Below are 25,595 nucleotides of genomic sequence, written 5' to 3'. Positions count from 1 at the left end.
TCGACCCAGTTTACAGACGCTTTTCATGAACAAAATAAAAATTACATATTTTTAAAAGAAGAAAACTGCGATAATTGGCGTAAATCAGGTTTTAAAAAGTGCGTTGACATCTATTGGTAATTATACGAGCCTCCAGCGTCTCCCTATGACGCTTCAGGCTCAGGTACAGATTCTATAGGGAATCCCTGCACGTCTAAATGTGACGCTAAAGGGGTACCCTGTGCGTCAATAACTTACGCCGAGGGTTCCTGACCAAGCGTCAGTATATGACGAGTTGGGAGTGAGAATGTGTTGCTTCAGAAGGTCCAACTGTGGAAATTCTTTTGGAAAAGATAAAATCTCTAGAGGAAGAACGTGACTTTGTAAGACGCACACTTGGATCTGTTTGTGGTGAGTAATGCTAAGCTATAAGTAGGCCCACACGGAATCTGCGCGCAGAATTCCGCAGATTTCTGCAGATTTTTAGCCCATTATAAATTCTGTTTATTTACTTGAGCAAATGTGTAAATCTGAATTTATTCAGTTTTTATTCAGTAATTTATTACTTTTTATTTAATATATTAAAGTGTAAGTTATGATACTCCGCTGGATACTCCCAAAATAATTCCGCAGAAATCCGCAGATTTTTACCAAAATTCTCTGCAGAAATAGCAAAAAACGTCCGCAGATTCCGTCTGGCCCTGGCAATAAGATAATCATAGGCTTTATATGTAACATTACTTTTTATATAAAGCAAGAAAAATCGGGGGTGGGGTGAGGGGTCTAACCTACACAGTAAAAAAAATATTGCGGCAATTAGTTATGACAACTAAAAATGTTGAGTTGTGTTAACTTATTTGGATTGAATGTGTTGACATAAATTATATCAAAGTTTTACTTGGCTAAACTTTTATTTAAAGGTGCAGTAGGTGATCTGCCAAAATCCTTAGCTCATTATCTTTGGATGGCGGGGAGGGACTGTGATTCAAAGTCACGCCTCTTAAAATCACAAGTGTGCGCACCGCGACACAACAGCAGACAACTCACCAGTTCATGTCATTTGCCAGTTAGAAATGTAATTAGTGTCTGGCTGGCGGCGTGCAGGAATTTTACTTATTAATAGCGCTATTTACTGATGTTTTGTTGTTAAACTTGTTACTAAATGAAAACAACAGTTTAGAGCTCGTCTCCTTTATTGCATGACCACCATGGCCATTCACTAACAACAACAAAAAACTCTCGCTCACACCGGAAGTGACCTTTTAACATAACATAAAAGTCCTACTTTCTTTCTATGTGCAGCATACACATTTACGGTTGTCATCACCATGAATTGAACTTAACAAAACTAAATAAAAATCTACATTACAAGATGCTGTAAAAGGTCCTTATAAAACTGGGAGATTTTAGTGGCTGAACAACACCTCTGTGTATATAATCCATTTTAAACACACTCTATATCATCTTTGTGGAAGAACATTACCTGTCTAACAGAAACACTTCAGCCATGGTGTCGTCCTTCCTCCAGCGTTCAAAAGTAACTCCAATATTGATTCAGGATTTTAAAAAGTTTAAATTCAGAATTTGATTTTACCGCGACAGTGAATGTCTTGTGTGCACGTGTCGTGAATGCGCGGCAATCATGCAGGCGGGCACACAATAATGACGGATGCGCGTGAACAGAGATGCGCAGAAGCCCAAAACTACATTTGTTGACAGTTTGGGCTACTTATCAGAATTATGGGAAATGTCGGCCTGACAATATTTAATTTAATAAACATTTTTTAGTCTTATGCCTTACTCAGAATATAAAAATACATATAAACACATTTAGATCATTTACTTTAATCATTACTATTGGACTGTGAAGAGACTTTTAATCAGCACAACGAAAAATGTTTCTGAAGACAATCACCTACTGCACCTTTAAAGTCAAAAGTCAGCTAAATCTATATATTAGTTAAGTTAAACATTTTCAGTTAAAAATAATTCTGCTTTAAATAGTACAAATTTGTGCAAATAAAAATTTATAAATTTGTAATTAAATAAATCTACTTTAAAAATTGTATTCGTATGCATATATACATATATACTTATATGTATATATACACACACACTTACTCATTGGCCACTTTATTGGGTACACCTTACTAGTACCAGGTTGGACTGCCTTTTGCCTTCGGTATTGCCTTGGGCCCCGTTTACACTAACACGTTTTAGTTTTAAAACGCATACGTTTTTATTCTAAAATGCTGCTGCTCTGTCTCAGTGTGGATGGGGGAAAACGGAGACATCTGAAAATGGAGGCAGGGCTGCAGACAGTCGCCTATCTGATTGGGGCTTTTTCCTCAATATTAAGTAGCCTACACAAAGTTCAGTCTTCTTGCTCTCCTTGTCAGACTTCGCAAGTTTGATATGGAGAACAAACTCCCATGGTCACGTCGGGTAAATATTTAAAGGGAACAGTGTACTTTATAACCTCATTCACATACCCTGGCTACGTTGTTTTACTATGTTAACAATAAAATGAAAACATGATATAAGGAACTGCCTATTTTAATTTTGATATTAACAACATAACAGACCCCAAAAATGTTGTGGTGTCGTGTAGCTACTTATTTATATGACTGTTATCTTCACCGTATGCAAATTTATAACAAAACGGAGCCTTTAACATAACTACCTCCTTTCATTTTCATTGAAAATATGAAACATACCATCTCTTTCGCTGAATATCAGTTTTAATAATCAATAATGCTTGCGCTCTGTGTTCTATTCCCACTTATCACCCTGGCCTATTCATTTAGAACATTCTAACATTAAAAGTTGGAGTTATTAAAAATAAAAAAGCATAAAGGTCATCGCTCTTAAGTGTAGTTTGCTTTCAAACTATTTTTTACAGTTCAGTTTTAGCGATCTTAATGTTAACAATCATGCTCTCTTCGCAGTGCATTTTTAAGACATTGATTTTATTTTAAACACAGCCTCATGGCAAAAGCTATAGGTGACCTATTATTTAAAAGCAGAATTTATGTTATGTCTCCAAAGCTTGTGAAAACAAAAAGCATACGTTAATTCTTTTAATTTATAGTGGGTTATCTATTAAATGTCTGTACTCTATATGACATGGGCCTGCTGGTTAGAACATTTCTCAAATTATAAAAGTAGACTTTAAAAAAAATAAAAATGAATAAACAACATCCTACTTATTAATAATATTAACTACTATCATCATCATACTTAAATATTATTAAAGTATGTTTTTTTTCATTTCTAAGAAATAATACATATTACATTTCATTTCTTAATAAATTGCCTCATTATTTATTTATTTATTCATATGACTTATATATGATATTAAAATATGTGTTAGCTTTTGTAAGGGATATGTTTTAGAATAGAATATGTAATATTCAACTTCTCAATAATATTAGTAAAGCAAACACAGGCCCTATGTGCCATTTACATAATATCCAGTTAATATGGAAAGCGTGTGCATGTTTTTACCAAATCTAATATTGAACTTTATTTTAAATGTGTGTGCGTGTAAAACAATATAATTTGCACAAAGAAATTATGGGTTTTTCTCTAAAGAAGTTGTTACTCCCAGTTTAGAGCATCATTTTGGGCATTTTACGTTATAATTAACGTCGTTCAAGCGATGAATCTGCGAAAGAAAAACTACCGGTTTTGGGAAAACACTCGTCACTACATAGTTATTTTCCCAAATGATTGAACCATACTATGATAGTTCAGCCGTTAGTGACATCGTTGTTTGGGAAACGCACCCCTGGTTTCTTCCAAAGATGTAGATTACCCATAGTATATGAGTGTGTGTGCAAATGAGAGACTCAGCTTCAATATTTAAGTGTAGTAAACTTAAACCATGTCTATTGTACTTGAATTATAAGTACTATCAATATCCTTCTTAATTACAACAACTTACACTTGTATTGTCAAGTCCTGCCAACTTTAACCTGAGTTAAGACAACTTTGCTGTTTAAGTGAAAAAAAGTAATGTTTTTAAGGCAGCAATTGTTTTAGTGTTTTTACAGTGAGGGTAGTAAGCTGCATTTAGATCAGCCTTCATTTTGGTATACAGTATTTGTTAGTTTTATTACAGTATTAGTTTTCACAATAAAACCAGCAACTACTGGACACAATTAGACCTTGCAAAATGCAAGTTGCTCAAAATGCCTAATGCAATAGATTATTTTATGCCAACATTAAAAATGACAGCCATTTCAAGGAAAAATGAATTTAATATGAATCTTTCATTTAGGCAAAGAAAAGAAAAAGAAGAAGAAAGACACTAGTAGTGACAGTGATGAGTTACCCTCTTCATCATCTTCATCGTCCTCCCTATCATCATCATCATCTGAAGATGAAAGATGTCACAAAAAAAATCCAAAAAGAAGAAACCCCCCCCAAAAAGGTCAAGATATACATTCTCCTGTTCAACTGTGAGAGGTAAATACAAGATCAGTACTTTTTGTGAATTGATTCTTGATGAAAATGACTTTGCCATTTTTTTTATAATGTGCAATGCATTAATAAATGATTTATTTAATTTTCAACAGCTAAGTCTCCAGAAGACGTTCTAAAGAGATACAAAAAAGTTCTTCGAGCATACAATAAGGAAGGAAGCATGACAAGAGCTTTCACAAAGGTTGGAGTGGACAGAAACACTCTTGCCCTCTCTGCAGTTATAGCTGAGATTCAAATTGTTGATCCAGAATTTTACCGCTCCCTCCCCCAATTCCAGCCTCAGCAAGAGAAGCTTTTTGAATTTGCTCAGAGGTGCTCGGAGGCCCTGACCACTGAAGTGAAAGCTTCAATTTTCTCGGCAAAACAAAGTGGAAAACTCTTGCCAATTAAATACAAATTCCGCTAAATGCTTATTATTTTGAGTTTTTTTTTTTTTTTTCATCTAACGTATGGTTTCCTGTGTTACTGTATATCTAAAGAAATGTGTTTAAACCATATTGTGTGACCTTTTTTGTTTGTTATATTTTCTCAAAATAATTCTAATTTTGTAAAAGTTTTCTAAATACACTGTTTCAGTTTATCTGAAAGTTACAATAAAAATAACTGAATTAAAACTTGTTTTTTTGCATATCCTGTAATTATTAGCAAGTTTAAATAAAAATACCACATTTATAATTGTTCACACATTTGTTCTCCCACAAAAGGGCAGATTTAGTGTATTTTCAGTGTAAGTACACGGTAGCTCCTGTGTATCAACAATGGTTCCTCACTGTATTTTAAGAGGGCAAATTTAGTGTATTTTCTATGTAAGTACACGGTTGTTCCTTTGTATCAACAAGGGTTCCTCACTGTATCTTAAGAGGGCAAATTTAGTGTATTTTCAGTGTAAGTACACGGTAGTTCCTGTGTATCAACAATGGTTCCTCACTGTATCTTAAAAGGGCAGATTTAGTGTATTTTTTCAGTGTAAGTGGTTGTTCCTGTGTATCAACAATGGTTCCTCACTGTATTTTGAGGGCAGATTTAGTGTATTTTCTATGTAAGTACACGGTTGTTCCTGTGTATCAACAAGGGTTCCTCACTGTATCTTAAGAGGGCAAATTTAGTGTATTTTTAGTGTAAGTACATGGTTGTTCCTGTGTATCAACAATGGTTCCTCACTGTATTTTAAGAGGGCAAATTTAGTGTATTTTCTATGTAAGTACACGGTTGTTCCTGTGTATCAACAATGGTTCCTCGCTGTACCTTAAAAGGGCAAATTTATTGTATTTTCAGTATAGTACACGGTAGTTCCTGTGTATCAACAAGGGTTCCTCACTGTATCTTAAAAGGGCAGATTTAGTGTATTTTCAGTGTAAGTACATGGTTGTTCCTGTGTATCAACAATGGTTCCTCACTGTATTTTAAGAGGGCAAATTTAGTGTATTTTCTATGTAAGTACACGGTTGTTCCTGTGTATCAACAAGGGTTCCTCACTGTATCTTAAGAGGGCAAATTTAGTGTATTTTCAGTGTAAGTACACGGTAGTTCCTGTGTATCAACAAGGGTTCCTCACTGTATTTCAAGAGGGCAGATTTATTGCATTTTCAATGTAAGTACATGGTAGTTCCTGTGTATCAACAATGGTTCCTCACTGTATTTTGAGGGCAGATTTAGTGTATTTTCAGTGTAAGTACACAGTAGTTAAGTACATAATCCTGAGTGTCCAAATGGTCCCACCCTTTACAACAAAATTTACTTAGTTAACAAGAGTTAACTAATACGTTGACATAATTTATTAATCGTAGTTACTGTTGACCATTGAATTTACTAGATTTGTAATATCAAGTTATGTGTATTTTTACATTATTTAATGCTGTACAACATAAGTGAGAATCATTTTGCTAACATAAACAAAGATTATATATGCTATAAAATATATTTTTCATTGCTGTTTCCTCTAATTTTTTGCATATTAACTACTGTTTACAAATAAAACGTTTTGCTGAATAGATGGTGCAGTTTATGTGCATTATTTACAACAGGTGAAGTGCACACCACAACATAAATAAATAAATGACTCTTTCCTGACACAATTAAATTAAATGAATGAACTGAATGAACATTTACAACTGTATGTATTTTGCAAACATTGGTTGCATCTTTGAATAATAAGGATATTGCGCACCTTGCGGTAACCATAAACAATAATTCTTTGTTGTGTAATAGAAGTAAAAAAAAATATGTTTGCCAAAAAAAAAAAAAAAAATAGCAATAGCAAATATGTTGTGTACTTACAAACGTGTACTTAAAAATAATGTACTTACAAATACGTACTTACAAATATGTACTTATAAAATGTGTACTTACACATTAGCCTATATATGTAAGTACACTTTTGTAACTACATATTAAGCATGTGTGTACTTTAAATATAAGTACAATGTAAGAACATGAAGGTACAATGTAAGTACACTGTACCAAATGTGTAATTTGGGCTGTAGGTACATAGTTACTAAGGCCACCTAATGTAAAGTGGGACCCATTTATTCGCAGGTTACATAATAGATAGATAGATTAAAAAATTGTACGAGATAAACTTTACGTTAGAAATGGGTCTTACAACAGAGTTATTCGTTTATTGTTTTATTATAACATTTAAATAAAGTTAAATATTTGATATTCATTGTGTAGGAATATAAAATATTTGTAATTGAACATTTATTCACAGTTTGCATCATAGATAGATTAAAAAAATGCATGAGATAATCTTTACATTAGAAATGGATCATACAACACAGTTAATCGTTTATTGTTTTATTATAACATTGAAATAAAGTTAAACAACCATAATAATCACGATGGATGAATATTTCTCAATGTTGAACAATCATTGTCTCATTCGCACAGATAGAGAGACATACAAACAGACCGAGAGCCGTACCAGAGAGACGCAAACAGATATAAAAACACACAGTCTCACGCTTTAACAGCCGGAAAGAGCCGGACTGAACGATAACCATGTAAACGGACGTTTGCGTTTATTTAACAACCGATGTCATAATGTTCGCTTATCAGATACACGCATACGCCGTAACAGTCATCAGATGTATTTTATCTTTCTCAGGCACGCTTCAACCGGTTCAAATTTCCCGCACACACACCCACACAGGCACAGCCAGAACCTCTCGACACACCCACACCCGAGCCGGAGAGACGCACACACATACACAGACACTCAGTTCTGACCATAACAGAGCAAAGGCAACACAGCGGTGCATATACCTAGTTTATTAATTCTAACATAATATTAACATAATAGTATATAAGTTAATTATAATAACATAATTTAAAACAATAATTACAATATAATATTGTATAATTATAATAACTGAATTTATTACAATAATTAAAATATAATACTGTATAATAGTGTATAATATAACAGAAATGTGTGTAATACATATTTTAATGACCTTTTCCTTTACCTGATTTCTTTTTGTTAATGACTCTCATATAAAGAAACTGTTGAAGCAACTGTTGAAGAGAAATTATTTTGTTTTGTTTTAAACAGGACATTTTTATTGTTTTGTTCATTTTAAACAGGATAAAGTGTCCAAACGCAGAGAAAACTCCTGCTGAAGCGACTGATCTCCACACTGTTATAAAGATGGCGTTTATTAAAGAGGAGAGTGAAGATGTGAAGATTAAAGAAACATTCACAGTCAAACAGGAAGATCTGCAGGAACAAACAGGTTGGTTTTCATTCTCAAACACCAACTCAGTCATTTGATCCTCATTCAGATATATTTTAATGATAAGAACACTAATTTAATCCATCTTGCAGTTCTAAATGTGTGCTGCCTAGTTCTCCTTAATTCGCATAAGCACTCATTGAAAGACAGGAATGAGTTTCTTTCGTTACTTCTCATGTCTTTTGTCATTCATTTTATGTATTATTAGTCTCCCATTTTCTTTACTTTTTTAAGGTTATTGCTTTTCTTGTTCTCCTACTGTTTGTAAAGTGTCCTTAAGCACCGGCACTATATAAAATAAATAAAAACAATAAATAAATAAAAAAGTTTAACTGAGCTGAGGATATTTGACTTACAGTATTCCCATAGAACAGGGGTGTCCAAACAACGGCCCGTGGGCCATCTGCGGCCAGCAATCAGTTTTGTGGCGGCCCGCGAGGCTTTTTATAAATATTAATAGAATCTGGCCCGCTATACAAAAATAAACGTAATTCAATAAATAACCACCGGGTGTCGCTATTACATGCCTTCAATTAGGCATTACTTCTTGTTATGAAGTAAAACTAACCAATCAAACTGAAGGAAACATAATTGATAATCAAATTTTGGCGAGCCATGGCGCACCAAGAAAAAGGAAAATCAACAGTCAGTGCAAGAAGTTTCAGTCACGTTGGGGCAAAGAATTTTTCTTCACAGAGGTCAGCGGGAAATGTATCTGTTTAATTTGCCAGGAATCAGTTGCAGTAAAGAAGGAATATAATATTAAAAGACATTATGAAACAAAGCATCAGGCCTTCAGCTCTTACACTGGTGCCGAATGAGATCAGAAAGTAAAACAATTAGCAGCGCCCTATCAGCTCAACAACAGCAGTTTTTTTTGTGCTATTAAAGTGCAAGAAAATTCTACACTGCACTGCAAAAAATGGTTTTTTTTATTTATATTTTTGTCTTGTTTCAAGTCCAAAAATCTAAAAAATCTTAAATAAAGGAGCATTTTCTAATTTGTTTTGAGAAATAATATGCTAATATTAAGTGAGTTTTTCCTTAAAACAAGCTAAAATAATCTGCCAATGGGGTAAGCAAAATAATCTTGTTTTTCCTTTTGACATAAGATTATTTTGCTTACCCAATTGGCAGATTAATTTGCTTGTTTTAAGGAAAAAATTGCATATTAAGGAAAATATTAGCATTTTATTTCTCAAAACAAGACAATTTTTTTGAGAATTTTTAGATATTTGGACTCAAAACAAGACAAAAACATCTAAGTAAGAAAAGCATTTTTTGCAGTTTGGCTAGTTATGAGGTAGCTCAGCTGATCGCACAGCACAGGAAACCCTTCACTGAAGGAGAATTTATAAAGGATGAGTGTTGCAACTGTAATTTGCCCAGAGAAGATTCAAGTTTTTTAAAAACTTAAGTCTTTCTAGAAACACAGTTGGACAACCAAAATAAAATAATTTCTTAATAAAATACACACACACATCTATCCATCCATCCATATATATATATATATATATATATATATATATATATATATATATATATATATATGTGTGTGTGATGTATGTAAAATTTGGCCCGGGACAACATTTTTTTTTGCATCTGGCCCTCGGCCCAAAAAGTTTGGACACCCCTGACATAGAAGATATCTGCTATTACAGTGAGGGTGTTGGCTTAGTACTTTCCATTTGCATATGTCACGTTGTTCACAATTCCCCTTTTTTTCAAACAACTTTATGGGTTTAAAGTTGTTTCTAGAAGTTGTTGCTAGCTCTCACAGATAGTATTTGAGTTAGAAGTATATCATTATTATAATAATTACCAGGACTATTTTAAACAGGGTTTCCGCTGGGTCTTAAAATGTCGTAAATTCCAAAATCTAAATTTCAGGCTTTAAAAAGTCCTAAATTTACTGAAATATTGTGTTGTAGGTCCTAAATCTTTTTAAACAAGTCTTCATTTTCCTTTGTTCATGTTTTGCTACCCAATCTGGCCAAAACCTATACAATCACCAACAATCCATCTCAATAAAACTTTACACTTTTTATTCAAAAAGGTCATTTTAACTCCATTTATCATAATGATTTAATTATTTACTAATGCACTATGCACTAATTTGAAATCTGCTGAATGAAATGGACACTAAAGTAATTATTTATAATAAAACATTGTACAGTATTCTAAACTATATGATGTTGCTGTGGGATGACATGAGGCAAAACAAACAAATTATAGTGGAACAATAACATTTAGCATTGCACTGACTACAACTGGCCAACAAACTAGTCTAAAAATGACTTTTGCTGATTAAGAAATGGATTACAGCATGCTGATGATATGCAAAAAAAAGTGTTAACCCTGGGTCATTCTAACTCTGGATAAACAGAATCCTGACCACCGTAAAACAGGAAGAAAAAGAAATTGTCTTTCTCGCCACATTATGCATTTAGTTTCATCGGCTAGACATCGGCCTCACAGCTCCATGAATGTCAGTACTGTCACTTATTGATCTGCGATCGGTAAATGTAACTTGTGTGAACGCTACTTAACTAAAATAATAGCTTCGCTACACAAAAGCTATTTAATTAAAAAGTAGTGACGCCACCACCACACTACTGAGAAATGTAGATAAGCTAGTAGCGTCACTACTTGTAGCGACGCTACTGCCCAACACTGTGTGGTGGCAATATTTCTAATGTAGAAATGTCTTCATTACTGATAGCAAAAGCTGTTTCAGTAACCAAAGAGGTCTCCAGTGTACAGAACTGCACAATAGGTAGTTGGTGCCGATGAGCAGTACTTCACACGGTGTGTTTGGCACCCCTCATATGGTAATCCAGGGCCGTAACACCCATCGGTACCTCGGGTACTCTGATTAGGTTTTGCATATAAATACTTGCGCTTGACACATTTGTTTTAAACTGTTATTTGCCTATTACATTCTAAATGATGTAAATTCTAGTACATGATTTTTTAACTGTACCTTTAGAACCTTATAACAGCAATAAAAGCAGCATCGAAGCAGTCTCCTTTTAGTCATTCCACCTGTTCATGGAGACTGTCAGACTGATCTGGTGTATTAAAAAACTATTGTGGGTTCTGGAACTGAACAATAATAGTGTTCATGATGCTGGACATCCACTGGCACTAGATCCTCATCAATTTAAGAATAAATCTCCCTTCTTTGCCATCCTCTGATGCGTTTAGGTTTCGCCACAAAATTTAATTTTGCTGTATAATGCGCTATAATTCGGACGTAAAGAACCTGACTGATATTCTACCGGAACCATGTCAGCAGAGTTAGTGCATAGTCCATAAACTATAACTTCTATGTTAAGCGGCTTTGAAACAATTTACATTGTAAAAGCACTAGATAAATAAAGATTAATTGAATTGAATCTGCTTAAATATGTACACGTTAATGGACCAAACACAATATGATTTGATTTATTTTACATTTACTGTGCATCAAAATTACACTGTGTAGCCAATGTTTCCAGTGTCTTTTAATTTTTCAGCTTTTGATGAGAGTTTTTAAGACTTGATAACAACTAGTGTTTTTTTTATTTCAGACCTAATTGAAGAGTATGAGGGGAGTAAAGAGGAGGAACATCATGTCAAAATTGAGGAAAAAACTAATTTACAGATTGATGATATTTTGAAAAGGAGAGACAATAATTGTTTTACCTGCACTCAGTGTGGAAAGAGTTTTGGAAGAAAAGGCGATCTTAAGATTCACATGAGGATCCACACTGGAGAGAAACCATTCACATGCACTCAGTGTGGGAAGAGTTTCAGCCAATCATCAAACCTTAATATACACATGAGGATCCACATTAGAAAGAAACCATTCAAATGCACTCAATGTGGGAAAAGTTTCAACCGCTCATCAGACCTTCATCAACATATAAGGATTCACACTGGAGAGAAACCATTCACATGCACTCAGTGTGAGAAGAGTTTTAATTGCTCATCAAACCTTTATACACACATGAGAATCCACACTGGAGAGAAACCATTCAAATGCACTCAATGTGGGAAAAGTTTTAACTGCTCATCAGACCTTTATAAACACATGAGAATCCACACTGGAGAGAAACCATTCACATGCACTCAGTGTGGGAAGAGTTTTAACTTTTCATCAAACCTTCATCGACACATGAGGATCCACACTGGAGAGAAACCATTCATGTCTAATCATCTTGTTTAATCCCGCCCCTTTTTGCAGCGGCGTACAACAGAATTTCGCATACTCAATAGTGATGGGAAGTTCGGATCATTTTACTGACTCGGATCTTTGAGTCTCGTTCATCGAGATTTTCGAGTCATTTTTCGATTTTTTCGAGTCATTTTGTTCATTCGGTTCAATTTGCCAAAATTGTATCAAAATGTTAGAAACTGCTTCCAAACACATCTACAACTAGCCCAGAAGGTTGATTACACAACAAAAAAAATCATAAATAGAATACTATAAGAATAAGAAAATAATATTGTAATGTTTACCTGCTCTTTTGTCTATAGGTATTGTTGTCTCCTTGCTCAGCTCACCTCTTCATGTCTTCAAATGTCAGTGGTGCGTTCACGTTACACTGACAGTCACATATAATCTTAACCAATGTACCCAGTCTGAGCCGATAGGAGCCATGATAATTAGTTCACCTTTCGAGTCTTCTGGTTCTTGAGTCGTTCGGTCATCACTTGAACGAATGACTCAAACCCAAGGACTCGAGAGGTGAACGGATAAATTATTTTTCCGGCTCTAAATGCATACGATTGGCTTCTTTCTTTCACGAGATGAACGACTCAGAATGAGGCCTTGAGAGGTGAACGGATCAATTATTTTTCTGGCTCTAAATGCATATAATTGGCTAGGCTTTAGTCTTTCACGTGGTGAACGAACAACTCAGACTCGATAGAGGACTTGAAAAATAAACTGATCTTGTCTCGCACTACACAACGTGCGCATGAGCGAATTAATTAATCTTTTATTTAATCCGAGTCATTCATTCTTTTGTCACATAACGTGAAAGAAAGCATAAGAGATGAATTATTTAATATATCAAATTGTCTTTGTGAATAGTTTTTAACAACAATAAAATAATCAAAAGAAAACATCAAGCTAGGCTTTATAATAAATAAAAACAAGTAAGCTTTAAATTATATAACACGTTTGTGCCATAAAAGCTTTATATCAAATATGGCAACTCTTCCCAATAGATGTCTTTATGAAAAGCAATTTAAGTGAAAAATTATACAAATAAAAATACAAAAGCCACAGGGCCTAATGAGCTTAACAACTTGACTTAAGAATAGAACAGTGCATTTTTTTTTAAAGAATTTAAATTAAATAAGCTTTAAAACAATACTGTGTGGCTTTACTTGTTAGACTTGGCTTAAGGTTTGTTAGCATTTAAAAACACAAGCTCTGAACTTTTGGTAGGCTGAGTCTGTTTCTTCTTTTGTCACTAGTTGTTGTCACAGGATAAAAGATGCTAAATGAGTAAATGCAAATGAAATCTTTCTTTATACAAATATTAGACCAACACATAAAGTCTGCATAGAAAAACATTATTAAACAAAAATGGGGTATAAAAGAACAAATTACAAATCACTTGTAATTGTAGAATTTAATTAACTTATCGCCTAGCTTAGTGTTTGTTTGTTTTCTGATAGCAAGCCAGCAAATAGACAAAAAAAAAAAAAAAAAAAAAAAAAAAAAATATATATATATATATATATATATATATATAAACCACATATCCAGTAGAAAAAAAGTAACAATAACTTAGTGACAATAGGACAGAACTTCTTTTATTTTTTAGAAAATGCTTTTTAGGTACACATTGTTTGATGATTTTATGAAAAGTTTCAAATATGATCATTCAGTGTACAGGAGAACTACAGTTTAAGATTAGATATGCACATAATAATGTAAGGATGGCTATATCTCTCCATAATAATAAACCCTGAAACTGTTATGGAACTCCACACGAGACAAGAGCATGAGAATGGTCAGTCACTAAAACAATAAACTTTCCAAATGTGAGAAGAAGATCAGCTAGAAAACCAGTTGTTCAGTTGTTCATCCTGAGCCCCCCTCTTTGCCCTGAACTTTACCTTCTCCACCAGAGCAGCTCACTCACATTTCACACCAAATGTTTAAATTCTTAATATGGTGTATCTTGTGGCTTTATATTCATGTTTGGTGTGATTTAAAATGTCTCTGTGTGATTGATAAAGAGGTCTTAATTTAACTGTAATATTTTACAATCTCCCCTATTTCAGTTAATTTGGGTTTTACTTTAATAAGATCTTTGCCAGATGCTCCACTCCAGGCAAAATGGTCTTCGCATGAACTCATGACCAGGCAAGAGTCTTGGTGAAGCTTTTATTGTCTTGAATTTATGATGATTTGAGTATTTAGGCAAAGGGTGCAGAAGTGTCCGTGGGATCCTGTAGACAGGATACTCCATTGCAGGTTGTGAGTCTCTGAGCTCTGCATCAGGACTTATATGCTGCAATGTATTTCTACATGGTCAGGTATTCCTTTATAACTCTTAAATGTATCTTTGAGTAATTGATGTTGTACAATTATGTGAACTGCAATGGAAAATCTTTTTTCTGACAAATAAATGTAAAATTCTTGTTTAACTCTAATATCTCCTGAAATCATTTAAATCTAGTAGATTATTTAGGCTGACGTTTCCGCAGCCTACAACCAGGATTAGTCATCCATTCAGGCGCAATGGATGGAGCATAGGCACAGCATTAGAGACCTGTTGATTTCTGACAATCACTGATGATATAATCTAGGGGCTAAATCAAACTTTCTTTAAGTATGAGCAAGCATGGGGCGGCCTGTTATTACTTAAAGGAAATTAGCATATCTGCTAAGAATCGGAACTGGCGAAGATGTGTCCGTGAGCAGATGAAACTGGCCAGCATACTGACTCTAAGCGACTTTGAGTAAACGATGAAACATTAATGGAATATACGGATTTATTAGGTTAATAAATCTAAATTAGACCTAATCACAACCTATAAGGTAATCAGCTTGAATTAGATGAATCGAAATCTAAAACTATTATAAATTGGAGTCAAGGTAAAATTCAGAGCTAGAAACAAATTAAAATAAATTATAACGAACAAAAATATTTCTTTTCACATGTGCTAAAAGGCTTAAACGCATTTAACCTTCACCCATGCTGTTAGCTCCGTCATGGGACTAATAGATGGACTCTTACATGTGTGTGTATTTATATAGTTTATAACCATAATAGTTCTACAGTTTCTTCTATTTCACTTGTTGATTTCTATTTTATTTAAATAGTGTATTTATTTTGTTAAAGAGCCCATATTATGTTTTTTTTGAAAATGCCCTTCCATGTTGTGTGTAACAGCTCTAAGTGAAGTGAAATATCCAGCTAAGGCATAAATCTGTAAGTGTACAGTGTTTAACACTGTTGATTCATCTATAAAAGAGTCGACTCATAGTGCTTCAAATGAGTCGTCTTGATAACGGGTCATTAGATGTTTCGTGATGACGTATCTACGAAACACAAGTAGTTGTGTGCGCAAACCCGGGAGATTTGAAAACTGCGGCCTCGCCCACTAACACAGAAAAAAAGCCACACACACACACGTGCGCGCCGGTCGAATGTGATGTCACACTGTGCAGATGGATATTATTGAGTCTCTACCCAAAGATGAAACCAGCATTAGCCCAGCCTTGAGCAGTTTGATTGCTTCTGGAAACTACATGCTTTAGACTGGGTGTATATTACATGCTTAATGATCAATTTTTAGACTGTGTGTGTGTGTGTGTGTGTGTGTGTGTGTGTGTGTGTGTGTGTGTGTGTAGGCCTACTATTATTTCAAATAAAATTTTTAAATAAAAATGATTATATTATGTAAAAAATAATATTCTTTATAATTATATCCAGTTCCCCTAAAACTTTGCTTAAATACCATATACATTTATTAAATAAATAAAACCAAAAAGTAAATAACTGTTTGGTCTGACAAGTTTTCAGGACATATCAAATTTCAGCACAACACTAACTAACTTTTCTCGCTCAAACACACACACACACACACTTGTACACACTCACTCATGTACATGCTCTCTCTCACACACACCTACATTCTATCTCAATTTAATCCAGAATGACTTTTTTAGCATGACTGTAAATGATACAATGTTGCCAACACAAACACATCGACATCTCACAGACACATGTACATGCTCTCACTCACAAAGATAAGCCCTCCCTCTCACACACACACTTCTACATGCTTTCTCATAAACATGTACTGGCTCTCTCTCTTACACACACTTCTACATGCTGTCTTTCACTCACACACACACACACAAACAAATGTGCATTTGATACTTATATAATTTTACGTGCTCATTAGGCTTACGATAGGTGGTTGCATTGTAATTATTTGGTCATAAAGGTATTAATTGTTTTAAATAGTTTTTCAGCTAATAATGTTTGTGATGTCATACATGCTACAAAAGGCTTTTGAAGCTGACAAGACGTGGAGCAACCATGACCAGAGCGTTCCAGAGAGAAGGTGTCTCTCAAAATGCAGTGGCCCAGCTCGCTGCAATTGCAGAGCTGTACTTTGCGAACAGGGAGCAATTTAACAGAATCAGCTTCACACCAGGAATATGAACAGAGTTCGCTCAAAAGTGTAGAGAGCTCATTTTTGGAGATTTTTGCATAAAGGTTGTATCAATGAAAAGGAAGGGTTCTTTTGTATGTTTCTTTGTTCAATAATGCTCCGGTTTACTGTTGGTAAAATGTAGAAGCAAAAACCTACAGCGCAATAAGCTTAGCTTATAATGCAAAAAAAAATATATATTGAAATCAGATGCAAAAACCTTTAAATTCCGACTAAATTCATTAATTTTCTTTTCAGCTTAGTCCCTTTATTAGTCTGGAATTGCTACAATGGAATAACCCAAGAGCTTATCCAGCACCATCCATGTTTTACACAACAGATGCCCTTCCAGCTGCAATGGGAAACATCCAAACACACACACACACACACATATATATATATATATTTGAGCCTACTCAATTTACCTTTACCACATGTCTTTGGATTTGTGGAGGAAACCAGAGCACCCGGAGGACACCCACACAAACACAGGGAGAACATGCAAACTCCACACAGAAATGCCACCTGACCTAGCTGAGGCTCGAGCCAACGACTTTCTTACTGTGAGGCGAACGTTCTACCCTCAGCGCCACCACATTGCCGGCAATTTAATTGTTATTCTAAAATTAGTTTTTTTTTTTTCAGCCTACTGTTTGAAAGAAAATGAAAAAATATTTGCCACAAAAATAGTTAAATTGCAGAGCTGAGACTTAAAATATATATACATTTTAGGAAAAAATGTGTATGGTGGCTGCATGGTGGTGCAGTGGGTAGCATGTTCGCCTTACAGCAAGAAGGTCACTAGTTCGAGCCTAAGCTGGGTCAGTTGGTGTTTCTGTGTGGAGTTTGCATGTTCTCCCCATGTTCGTGTGGGTTTCCTCTGGGTGCTCTGGTTTCCCTGACAAATCAAAAAACATGTGATCAAGACGGCAGAAGGGCCACAGCACTTTAGAGTCATGCACACCAATCAGGTAAAAACCTGTCGACTATGCATGAGCTCAGAAAATGTGATGAAGGAACGCCCAGAATTCAGGTGCTTCAAATGTGATGAAAGGGGACATTTCGCAAGGACCTGTACAGCTGTGTCGGGCCCGGATTGTAAATTGGCCCTAATACCTGCAGGGAGCTTGTCACGCCGAGTTGACTTTGTCCGCTCGATTGACCAACGCGTACGCCTTGTTTTATCCTTGCAGGCCTAACTTCGCTGGTGCAAGCACTTGTGGGGTTTCTATAGTGTAGTGGTCATCACGTTCGCCTAACACGCGAAAGGTCCCGGTTCGAAACCGAGTAGAAACAGTGCTCTTCTTTTGGCGAGAAAATAATAGCATCCACTGCCGCACCAGCAATGATCGTCGACAGGCACCCAATCAAAAAGGGTTATCAGCTCGATTTGCCTGAAGGTTTCCGTAGTGTAGTGGTTAACACGTTCGCCTCACATGCGAAAGGTCCCCAGTTCGAAACTGGGCGAAAACAATCTCTGGCTTTTATGACAATTGTCAAATCAGGCTTCTGTTGAGTACTGACGTTCACTGAAAACATTCTTTCTGCAGAGCGGTGTGAGGCTAGAAGTTTGAATTCAGCTCAGTGTTTACCGCCCCTCGCGGTGTCGCAAACTTGCGTAGAATCTGATTTCTTTTAGCTTTGTGTTGTGCATTAGCAGGTGGCCAGTGCGTTTGCTGGCCCTTCACGGTGCAGACCGTACAAGACAGCTCTATAAAAAAAGACTATAAATACTTGAAGCAGCACTGGCCTATTGGTTTCCGTAGTGTAGTGTTTATCATGTTTGTATTACACGCTAAAGGTCTCCTGTTCGAAACTGGGCGACATACAATAGTGGAGGTATTCAACAAGACGAGGCAATGCATACGAAAAAGGGCTATTTATTCCAAGTAATTTGTTTGTGCTCAGAGAATTTAGTGCTGGAGTAGGAGTTTCGTTTTCTTTAGAGAGAGGGATATTCACCGGGGTTCGGGTGTACTCTGAAGAGATGGGTGTTAGCTGTCGTTTGAAGGACACCGGTGTATCCGTAATCCGAGTGGGAATGGGAAGGTGATTCCACCAGCGTAGAACATTGAATGACTTTCCGTCTCTCTGCGCTGGCACCACAAGACAGTGCTCTCACCCTAACCGGAGGCTCCTGTGGTTATCACGATGGCTTTACAAGCGGAGGGTCTCCTGTTAGCAACTGGGCGGAAACATTCAGATTTGCTTTTACGCACATTCTCAATTGGCTCTCTGCTCACTGGATGATCCACGATACAAGGGCATGGATCTGTCAAATGTCATGACTTGACGTTGTACGAGGATTTGACGAAAAAAATGCCCTGCAAACCTTAAAAAGCAACACCATCCCAGGACAATTCTTTTGATCCCCTTTCAGTGCACTTGCATTAAAGCCCGCGTGATGCGGCACTTTGTCAGTGTTACTGTATCGTTCGGACATGGGGGCAGAGAGTTAAAGAATTCAGCCTGAGCGCACTGCCGCAGGCTCGGTTTGTCAGAAGTGGGATTCGAACCCACGCCTCCAGGGGAGACTGCGACCTGAACGCAGCGCCTTAGACCGCTCGGCCATCCTGACATGCAAGCTTGGCAGGAGCTGTCTCCTGGGAGCCACACCGCAGTACCGTGACATGGAATCTGGTGCTTCACAGCTTGCCCAGCTCCGGCTGTCCAGCTCATTGGCGCTGCAGGCAGCTAATCTGTGCTCGCCTCCTGGGGCTGCGCCTAGTTTCAATAGCCAACACTTGACAGCTGTCATTGCTTACGGCCACACCACCCTGAGGGGGCTATAGAGCAAACAGGAAGTGAGTTGGCAGCAGTAAGGAGAGAAAGGCTCTCCCCATTTTGTTTGTCTACCTTTTTGTTTATTGACCTTGAGTGTTTTTGTTTGTTTGTTTTCTTTTTGTCTTTAAAAACCACCTAACAGCAGCATTTTGCTGACTGAAGGGTGGTTATGTAGTGTGTTTTATTTTTAATCATGGACAGATTCCCCGGCAACGACATGGAAATGGAGGGACTTGCAAGAAAGGATAAAGAAAATGGGCTGGATAATAGACGGAGAGGGAAAGAAAATGGACTTGACAACAGACAAAGAGATAAATAAAATGAAGAGCCCGGCCAACGAAGAGGTGAGAAAGGTAAGGATAAGCAAGAGGTACAAAGAAGAGTATGCACAAAGAAAGCAACAGTAACTGTAGAAGTAGAAAATGTAAGAGATGCAAGAAGATTTGATATAACCAAAGCAGTCACGGAGCTGATTGGAGAAGGAAGAATGCTGGCGGTGAGACCCAAACAAACAAAGGGAGTATGAAGTAACAATGGAGACTGAAGATGACACCGACATTTTAATAGACAATGGATTGACAATTAAAGGAGTGAAATCTGAAGTACGGAGTTTACAAAACAGAGACTATGTTGTTTCGTTCAAGCATCTGCCTGTTTACCTAGCAAATGAAGAAATTTTAAGCAAGCTAGAGAGATGGGGAGTTTTCCCCATATCTAAAATTAAAAGAAGATTGTATCCTGGCACAAACATAGAAGATGGAACAAGGTTTGTAAAAAACAGATTTCCGGAAGAGATGGTCTCCTTACCATACAGTACCAAAATCAAGACGGCGGAAGCGCCACAGCACTTTAGAGTCATGCACACCAATCAGGTAAAAACCTGTCGACTATGCATGAGCTCAGAAAATGTGATGAAGGAACGCCCAGAATTCAGGTGCTTCAAATGTGACGAAAGGGGACATTTCGCAAGGACCTGTACAGCTGTGTCGGGCCCGGATTGTAAATTGGCCCTAATACCTGCAGGGAGCTTGTCACGCCGAGTTGGCTTTGTCCGCTCGATTGACCAACGCGTACGCCTTGTTTTATCCTTGCAGGCCTAATTTCGCTGGTGAAAGCACTTGTGGGGTTTCTGTAGTATAGTGGTCATCACGTTCGCCTAACACACGAAAGGTCCTCGGTTCGAAACCGAGCAGAAACAGTGCTCTTCTTTTGGCGAGAAAATAATAGCATCCACTGCCGCACCAGCAATGATCGTCGACAGGCACCCAATCAAAAAGGGTTATCAGCTCGATCTGCCTGAAGGTTTCTGTAGTGTAGTGGTTATCACGTTCGCCTCACACGCGAAAAGTCCCCAGTTCGAAACTGGGCGGAAACAACCTCTGGCTTTTATGACAATTGTCAAATCAGGCTTCTGTTGAGTACTGACGTTCACTGAAAACATTCTGCAGAGCGGTGTGACGCTAGAAGTTTGAATTCAGCTCAGTGTTTACCGCCCCTCGCGGTGTCGCAAACTTGCGTAGAATCTGATTTCTTTTAGCTTTGTGTTGTGCATGAGCAGGTGGCCAGTGCGTTTGCTGGCCCTTCACGGTGCAGACTGTACAAGACAGCTCTATAAAAAAAGACTATAAATACTTGAAGCAGCACTGGCCTATTGGTTTCCGTAGTGTAGTGTTTATCATGTTTGCATTACACGCTAAAGGTCTCCTGTTCGAAACTGGGCGGAAGCATACAATTAGCGGACACTTTTGTCCAAAGCGACATACAATAGTGGAGGTATTCAACAAGACGAGGCAATGCATACGAAAAAGGGCTATTTATTCCAAGTAATTTGTTTGTGCTCAGAGAATTTAGTGCTGGAGTAGGAGTTTCGTTTTCTTTAGAGAGAGGGATATTCACCGGGGTTCGGGTGTACTCTGAAGAGATGGGTGTTCGCTGTCGTTTGAAGGACACCGGTGTATCCGTAATCCGAGTGGGAATGGGAAGGTGATTCCACCAGCGTAGAACATTGAATGAAAACATTGTGGAAAGTGACTTTCCGTCTCTCTGCGCTGGCACCACAAGACAGTGCTCTCACCCTAACAGGAGGCTCCTGTGGTTATCACGATGGCTTTACAAGCGGAGGGTCTCATGTTAGCAACTGGGCGGAAACATTCAGATTTGCTTTTACGCACATTCTCAATTGGCTCTCTGCTCACTGGATGATCCACGATACAAGGGCATGGATCTGTCAAATGTCATGACTTGACGTTGTACGAGGATTTGACGAAAAAAATGCCCTGCAAACCTTAAAAAGCAACACCATCCCAGGACAATTCTTTTGATCCCCTTTCAGTGCACTTGCATTAAAGCCCGCGTGATGCGGCACTTTGTCAGTGTTACTGTATCGTTCGGACATGGGGGCAGAGAGTTAAAGAATTCAGCCTGAGCGCACTGCCGCAGGCTCGGTTTGTCAGAAGTGGGATTCGAACCCACGCCTCCAGGGGAGACTGCGACCTGAACGCAGCGCCTTAGACCGCTCGGCCATCCTGACATGCAAGCTTGGCAGGAGCTGTCTCCTGGGAGCCACACCGCAGTACCGTGACATGAAATCTGGTGCTTCACAGCTTGCCCAGCTCCGGCTGTCCAGCTCATTGGCGCTGCAGGCAGCTAATCTGTGCTCGCCTCCTGGGGCTGCGCCTAGTTTCAATAGCCAACACTTGACAGCTGTCATTGCTTACGGCCACACCACCCTGAGGGGGCTATAGAGCAAACAGGAAGTGAGTTGGCAGCAGTAAGGAGAGAAAGGCTCTCCCCATTTTGTTTGTCTACCTTTTTGTTTATTGACCTTGAGTGTTTTTGTTTGTTTGTTTTCTTTTTGTCTTTAAAAACCACCTAACAGCAGCATTTTGCTGACTGAAGGGTGGTTATGTAGTGTGTTTTATTTTTAATCATGGACAGATTCCCCGGCAACGACATGGAAATGGAGGGACTTGCAAGAAAGGATAAAGAAAATGGGCTGGATAATAGACGGAGAGGGAAAGAAAATGGACTTGACAACAGACAAAGAGATAAATAAAATGAAGAGCCCGGCCAACGAAGAGGTGAGAAAGGTAAGGATAAGCAAGAGGTACAAAGAAGAGTATGCACAAAGGAAGTAACAGTAACTGTAGAAGTAGAAAATGTAAAAGATGCAAGAAGATTTGATATAACCAAAGCAGTCACGGAGCTGATTGGAGAAGGAAGAATGCTGGCGGTGAGACCCAAACAAACAAAGGGAGTATGAAGTAACAATGGAGACTGAAGATGACACAGAAATTTTAATAGACAATGGATTGACAATTAAAAGAGTGAAATCTGAAGTACGGAGGTTACAAAACAAAGACTATGTTGTTTCGTTCAAGCATCTGCCAGTTTACCTAGCAAATGAAGAAATTTTAAGCAAGCTAGAGAGATGGGGAGTTTTCCCCATATCTAAAATTAAAAGAAGATTGTATCCTGGCACAAACATAGAAGATGGAACAAGGTTTGTAAAAAACAGATTTCCGGAAGAGATGGTCTCCTTACTATACAGTACCAAAATCGAGACGGAGGAAGCGCCACAGCACTTTAGAGTCATGCACACCAATCAGGTAAAAACCTGTCGACTATGCATGAGCTCAGAAAATGTGATGAAGGAACGCCCAGAATTCAGGTGCTTCAAATGTGACGAAAGGGGACATTTCGCAAGGACCTGTACAGCTGTGTCGGGCCCGGATTGTAAATTGGCCCTAATACCTGCAGGGAGCTTGTCACGCCGAGTTGGCTTTGTCCGCTCGATTGACCAACGCGTACGCCTTGTTTTATCCTTGCAGGCCTAACTTTGCTGGTGAAAGCACTTGTGGGGTTTCTGTAGTGTAGTGGTCATCACGTTCGGCTAACACGCGAAAGGTCCTCGGTTCGAAACCGAGCAGAAACAGTGCTCTTCTTTTGGCGAGAAAATTATAGCATCCACTGCCGCACCAGCAATGATCGTCGACAGGCACCCAATCAAAAAGGGTTATCAGCTCGATCTGCCTGAAGGTTTCTGTAGTGTAGTGGTTATCAAGTTCGCCTCACACGCGAAAGGTCCCCAGTTCGAAACTGGGCGGAAACAACCTCTGGCTTTTATGACAATTGTCAAATCAGGCTTCTGTTGAGTACTGACGTTCACTGAAAACATTCTTTCTGCAGAGCGGTGTGAGGCTAGAAGTTTGAATTCAGCTCAGTGTTTACCGCCCCTCGCGGTGTCGCAAACTTGCGTAGAATCTGATTTCTTTTAGCTTTGTGTTGTGCATGAGCAGGTGGCCAGTGCGTTTGCTGGCCCTTCACGGTGCAGACCGTACAAGACAGCTCTATAAAAAAAGACTATAAATACTTGAAGCAGCACTGGCCTATTGGTTTCCGTAGTGTAGTGTTTATCATGTTTGCATTACACGCTAAAGGTCTCCTGTTCGAAACTGGGCGGAAGCATACAATTAGCGGACACTTTTGTCCAAAGCGACATACAATAGTGGAGGTATTCAACAAGACGAGGCAATGCATACGAAAAAGGGCTATTTATTCCAAGTAATTTGTTTGTGCTCAGAGAATTTAGTGCTGGAGTAGGAGTTTCGTTTTCTTTAGAGAGAGGGATATTCACCGGGGTTCGGGTGTACTCTGAAGAGATGGGTGTTAGCTGTCGTTTGAAGGACACCGGTGTATCCGTAATCCGAGTGGGAATGGGAAGGTGATTCCACCAGCGTAGAACATTGAATGAAAACATTGTGGAAAGTGACTTTCCGTCTCTCTGCGCTGGCACCACAAGACAGTGCTCTGACCCTAACCGGAGGCTCCTGTGGTTATCACGATGGCTTTACAAGCGGAGGGTCTCCTGTTAGCAACTGGGCGGAAACATTCAGATTTGCTTTTACGCACATTCTCAATTGGCTCTCTGCTCACTGGATGATCCACGATACAAGGGCATGGATCTGTCAAATGTCATGACTTGACGTTGTACGAGGATTTGACGAAAAAAATGCCCTGCAAACCTAAAAAAGCAACACCATCCCAGGACAATTCTTTTGATCCCCTTTCAGTGCACTTGCAGTAAAGCCCGCGTGATGCGGCACTTTGTCAGTGTTACTGTATCATTCGGACATGGGGGCAGAGAGTTAAAGAATTCAGCCTGAGCGCACTGCCGCAGGCTTGGTTTGTCAGAAGTGGGATTCGAACCCACGCCTCCAGGGGAGACTGCGACCTGAACGCAGTGCCCTAGACCGCTCGGCCATCCTGACATGCAAGCTTGGCAGGAGCTGTCTCCTGGGAGCCACACCGCAGTACCGTGACATGGAATCTGGTGCTTCACAGCTTGCCCAGCTCCGGCTGTCCAGCTCATTGGCGCTGCAGGCAGCTAATCTGTGCTCGCCTCCTGGGGCTGCGCCTAGTTTCAATAGCCAACACTTGACAGCTGTCATTGCTTACGGCCACACCACCCTGAGGGGGCTATAGAGCAAACAGGAAGTGAGTTGGCAGCAGTAAGGAGAGAAAGGCTCTCCCCATTTTGTTTGTCTACCTTTTTGTTTATTGACCTTGAGTGTTTTTGTTTGTTTGTTTTCTTTTTGTCTTTAAAAACCACCTAACAGCAGCATTTTGCTGACTGAAGGGTGGTTATGTAGTGTGTTTTATTTTTAATCATGGACAGATTCCCCGGCAACGACATGGAAATGGAGGGACTTGCAAGAAAGGATAAAGAAAATGGGCTGGATAATAGACGGAGAGGTAAAGAAAATGGACTTGACAACAGACAAAGAGATAAATAAAATGAAGAGCCCGGCCAACGAAGAGGTGAGAAAGGTAAGGATAAGCAAGAGGTACAAAGAAGAGTATGCACAAAGGAAGCAACAGTAACTGTAGAAGTAGAAAATGTAAAAGATGCAAGAAGATTTGATATAACCAAAGCAGTCA

At 38.2% G+C, this 25,595-nt stretch overlaps 1 protein-coding gene and 9 non-coding genes across 14 annotated transcripts in view; 7 read left to right on the top strand and 3 right to left on the bottom strand.

The window, feature by feature from the left end:
• The window catches only part of LOC103910797 (uncharacterized), a 1,018,570-nt gene that overhangs the window by 298,016 nt on the left and 694,959 nt on the right, over positions 1–25,595 (top strand). For all 5 annotated transcript variants that reach the window (XR_012402573.1, XR_012402572.1, XR_661236.4 and 2 more), the window contains exon 2: positions 8,053–8,201. The gene's annotated coding sequence lies outside the window, so the exon portion shown is untranslated. The remainder of the gene's footprint in view (positions 1–8,052; positions 8,202–25,595) is intronic.
• On the top strand, positions 18,096–18,167 carry trnav-aac (transfer RNA valine (anticodon AAC)). The gene has a single exon. It is a non-coding gene; the product is annotated as a tRNA-Val (tRNA).
• trnav-cac (transfer RNA valine (anticodon CAC)) lies at positions 18,272–18,344 on the top strand. The gene has a single exon. It is a non-coding gene; the product is annotated as a tRNA-Val (tRNA).
• trnal-cag (transfer RNA leucine (anticodon CAG)) lies at positions 19,367–19,449 on the bottom strand. Its single transcript has one exon. It is a non-coding gene; the product is annotated as a tRNA-Leu (tRNA).
• On the top strand, positions 20,781–20,853 carry trnav-aac (transfer RNA valine (anticodon AAC)). Its single transcript has one exon. It is a non-coding gene; the product is annotated as a tRNA-Val (tRNA).
• On the top strand, positions 20,958–21,030 carry trnav-cac (transfer RNA valine (anticodon CAC)). The gene has a single exon. It is a non-coding gene; the product is annotated as a tRNA-Val (tRNA).
• Positions 22,103–22,185, bottom strand: trnal-cag (transfer RNA leucine (anticodon CAG)). The gene has a single exon. It is a non-coding gene; the product is annotated as a tRNA-Leu (tRNA).
• trnav-aac (transfer RNA valine (anticodon AAC)) lies at positions 23,517–23,589 on the top strand. The gene has a single exon. It is a non-coding gene; the product is annotated as a tRNA-Val (tRNA).
• On the top strand, positions 23,694–23,766 carry trnav-cac (transfer RNA valine (anticodon CAC)). The gene has a single exon. It is a non-coding gene; the product is annotated as a tRNA-Val (tRNA).
• Positions 24,843–24,925, bottom strand: trnal-cag (transfer RNA leucine (anticodon CAG)). Its single transcript has one exon. It is a non-coding gene; the product is annotated as a tRNA-Leu (tRNA).

Source organism: Danio rerio, chromosome 4 (assembly GCF_049306965.1).
Source record: "Danio rerio strain Tuebingen ecotype United States chromosome 4, GRCz12tu, whole genome shotgun sequence".
In the NCBI taxonomy this organism is placed as follows: domain Eukaryota; kingdom Metazoa; phylum Chordata; class Actinopteri; order Cypriniformes; family Danionidae; genus Danio; species Danio rerio.
Note: the sequence above shows the minus strand (reverse complement) of the source record. Positions and strands in the feature narration are given on the sequence as shown.